Raw genomic sequence first — 4,351 nt, 5'->3', positions numbered from 1 at the left:
CTCATAATCCCCTATGTCACCCCACCCAGTGGGTGCTAACTGAATCATGGGGCAGGTTTTTCCCATGCTGTTCTCATGATAGTGAATAAGTTTCATGATGTCTCATGGTTTTATAAAGGGCAGATCCGCCACACATGCTCTCTTACCTGTCGCCATTTAAGACATGCCCTTGCTCCTCCTTTACCTTCCACCATGATTGTGAGGCCACTGCGAGGCCTCTCCAGCCACATGAAACTGTGAGTCCATTCAACTTCTTTTTCTTTTCTTTTCTCTTTTTTTTAATGGAGTGTTGCTCTTTTTGCCCAGGCTAGAGTGCAATAGCACGATCTCAGCTCATTGAAACGTCCATTTCCTGGGTTCAAGCAATTCTCCTGCCTCAGCCTCCTGAATAGCTAGAATTAAAGGCATGTGCCACCACCCTCAGCTAATTTTGTATTTTTACTAGAGACAGAATTTCTCCGTGTTGGTCAGGTTGGTCTCAAACTCCCAACCTCAGATGATCCACCTACTTTGGCCTCCCAAAGTTCTGGATTTAAAAGCATAAGCCACCGAGCCCAGCCCACCTCTTTTTCTTTTAAATTACCGATTCTTTAGCATTTCTTTATAGCAGTATGAAAATACACTAATACATTCATGTACTAGTACATAATAATGAATAAGTTATATACACACATATATTAGTATGCAAGTGGTGGGTGAGCATAACGTGTATAAATGTTGTATTTTTTAACGTCCTAATATTTTAAGTCAATGAGTGATTAATCAAAACAGTATGGAGCAGGCTGGGCATGATGAGTAGAACATGTGGCCCAAATCCTGGAGGTAGGGGCAGAGTAATAGCACAGATGGGGGCAGGGCAATAGCAGTTGAACATGGGCAGGCAATGCGCATCACAGCTGAAGGAGCACTCGGGGGCGACAGGCAAGAGAGCATGTGTGGGGTACCTGCCCTTTATGAAACCATCAGACGGTGGCTTATGTCTGTAATCCCAGCACTTTGGGAGGCCCAGGCGGGTGGATCACAAGGTGAAGAGATTGCGACCATCCTGGTCAACATGGTGAAACCCTGTCTCTACAAAAAATACAAAAAAATTAGCTGGGCATGGTGGCACGCGCCTGTAATCCCAGCTACTCAGGAGGCTGAGGCAGGAGAATTGCCTGAACCTGGGAGGTGGAGGTTGCGGTGAGCCAAGATCGCGCCATTGCACTCCAACCTGGGTAACAAGAGCGAAACCCTGTCTCAAAAGAAAAAAAAAAATGAAACCATCGGACTCAGCCTAGGAGTCTCCCAAGAGCACATAACAGCCATGCCCATTCACCTATCATCCTAGGCAGTAACCTAGTAGGTTCTTGCAGTAACAGAGCACAGGACAGACAGGTTTCAATAGGAGTGGTGGGGGGAGTCTTGTTAGCATGAGCTATGAATGAAAGTCCTAGAAGTTTGAATGAGATAGCCAAAGATAAGATAGGAGTACCCTGAAATTAACCCCCACCCCCACCACCGAGTTTTGCAGAGGGTTGATTCTGCCTGAACATAGTGTCTACTTCATGGCCAATTGTGGCATATTATGATAAAAAGCTATCTTTAAGACATTGAGTCTCTTCTCTTTCCCCCAAAAGAAAAATAAACATACAAAAAGAATACTAAAATTAGGAAAAAAACAAGTTAGAAGCATTTTAGCTAGTATGTTCCTCTTTTTTTGATCAGAATACAAAGACATTTCATTTTTGTCTTCTTTTTAGACAGTGGATTATTAAATTTCTTTGGCAATAAATGAGAAAAAGAAAAGCAAAGAAAAGATCTGGGCTGTAATGGGTACTGGTTTCTACTTATCTTTCTGATAATGTTAATTGGAAACAGTTCAATCACACTTAGCCACTACAAAAATTAGTGCTAGTAACCTTTTTGTAGATGATAAAATACCCAGTGGACATAAGCATGTTCAAAAGGTTTTTTTCCTGCAGGTCAATTTTTCCCCCCATAAACAGAGGTGAAGTGAACATACGATTGGGTTGGTAATTTTGTTGCACATTGCAATTCACCCAGCTGTTTATCATCCACAGAAATGAGGAAGACAGGTTTTAGGTTTTATTTGTCATGTGATATTAATAGCCAGATGTGTTAATGGCATCTTATTTGAGGTCCATCGATCCTTTGAATATGTGTAGAAAAGCATGGCCATCATTTTTCACCTGCCCACATCTGAACACACTCAGATACCGTGGAAACCACAACAGAAGAAAAAATGTACTTATTCTAAGAGGGATGTTTAACTGTCCTTTCTTCCATACAGCCCTAGGGTGTGATAATATGCCAGGGTCTGCTTTGTTTTTGGGCATGAACTCCCATCTCTGAGGGTCCTGAGAAAGACAGTGGATTTATCCTGGAGTCCTCTTGTAAAAGGAAGGTTGTCCCATTGAGTAGAACATATGTGGCCCAAATCCTGGAGAGGCAGAGCAAAGCATGGATGGGGGCAGGGCAATAGCCATTGAACATGGCCAGGCAATACACACCACAGCTGAAGGAGCACTCGGGGGTTGCTTGAAGTCATTGGCAGATGCATCTGCTGCTGCTGCAGGAGGAATTGCTTCCATCAGTGCTGGAATTGGCTCTAGCTGGATCCCAGGGTCTGGGGTTCTGTCATTTTCCTTTCCTCTGGCTGCCTGGGATCTTCCCATTTTACACTGAGTCTGCAGCCATTGACGGTTAACTTATTAAAGGACTTCTCTGCAGCCACTTGTGCAGCCTGCCCTGTGGAAACCTGGATGAAAGCACACCATTGTCTCTGCACAATAGGGATTGTCCAGATCTCTCTAAAGAGGTAGAGATTATTTCTTAAGATCTGTCTCGGTAATGGTATCACCCAGACCACTAACATCTAGTATGGGGATAGACTTGTCCTCTGGTAGTTCCAGATGAGGTGTGGTTGAAACCTACTATAAAAGCGTATCTGCTACAGGGTCATTGACTCCATAATATTGATCTTTAATATCTGATCAGCAAGGGAATCATGTGGACCTGTAGGCTTCTCATGTCTGTATGGAAACTCCTCTCCTCTCTTACCCTCTCCCTTCCCCCAAAAGGAGAAAATGTGGGGCTTATTCCTTAGATAATAGGGTATGGTCTGGCCAGTTTGTCCAGCATGTCACTGGTGGATGTGGCTTTCCCCAGCAGGCCAACTGGCCATCTTCAATCTGAGTTAGAAACCCCTCTCTCCACATTCTGCATGTAGTACTCTTCTCTGACATCTGACTTTGGCATGTCATCTTATAAAGACAATTCTGTATCACAAACCTGGATAGGCAGGCCATGCTCCAGGTCTAAGAGGCATGTCTGGGGACTGGTGCGGTGGCTCACGCCTGTAATCCCAGCACTTTGGGAGGCTGAGGCGGGTGGATCACAAGGTCAAGAGATCGAGACCATCCTGGTCAACATGGGGAAACCCCGTCTCTACTAAAAATACAAAAAATTAGCTGGGCATGGTGGCACGTGCCTGTAATCCCAGATGCTCAGGAGGCTGAGGCAGGAGAATTGCCTGAACCCAGGAGGTGGAGGTTGCGGTGAGCCAAGATCACGCCATTGCACTCCAGCCTGGGTATCAAAAGCGAAACTCCGTCTCAAAAAAAAAAAAAAAAGAGGCAGGTCTGACAGACATGCTTCAGTCTTCTGCAGGTTTGACACACTTTATTCTTCTTGAAATGCATGTGAACTCCAGGGCACCAGCAAAATTGTGAATGGTCTGGCATAGATTTTGCATTTTTCCTCATACTTTTCTTTGGTCATTCAGATATAAGAGTTTCCTCTAAGACATGTCTGATGTGGAATGGAGAAGTATGAATCTTCCCAATGTTTCCTGTTTAAGGTGTTGAAACCAAGACAGGTCACCATCTTGAGGGGGTCTTGAGGTAGTGGTAGCTTTTAGGTGGGAGAGAGAACCACCATCATCCTGTCAAGCCCAGCTCTTCTTCATTCCCCTGTTCCTGAGGCCCTGGGGGATTGCCTTTGACATCATATGATTCTCATTTCTTGATTCAAGGTGAAACTCACTTCTCAGGAATCCCCATTCTCGGAGAAAACTCTGGATTTCCTGGTCTCTCCAAGGACTGGCCTGTAATCCCAGGGCTTTGGTAGCCTGAGGCAGGAAGATTGCTTGAGGTCAGGAGTTCAAAACCACCTGGGCAACACAGTGAGATCCCATCTTAAACTGCATGCTTTTCTGCTAGAAAACAGATAAATAACCTGGAAGTCCAGTTTTTTTCACAAATGTCTTTATCCAGTGACAAAATAACTTACGCATAATTGCAGCACTTTGGGAAGCCAAGGCAGAAGGATCACTTGGGATCAGGAGTTT

The 4,351-nt window shown here is 44.5% G+C and overlaps 1 pseudogene; it reads right to left on the bottom strand.

The window, feature by feature from the left end:
- Window positions 1–2,295: 2,295 nt before the first annotated feature.
- LOC144579451 (pre-mRNA-splicing factor RBM22 pseudogene) lies at window positions 2,296–3,888 on the bottom strand (annotated as a pseudogene).
- Window positions 3,889–4,351: the final 463 nt, after the last annotated feature.

Source organism: Callithrix jacchus, chromosome 15, assembly GCF_049354715.1.
Source record: "Callithrix jacchus isolate 240 chromosome 15, calJac240_pri, whole genome shotgun sequence".
Taxonomy (NCBI): domain Eukaryota; kingdom Metazoa; phylum Chordata; class Mammalia; order Primates; family Cebidae; genus Callithrix; species Callithrix jacchus.
This window is presented reverse-complemented; position numbering and strand designations above follow the sequence as displayed.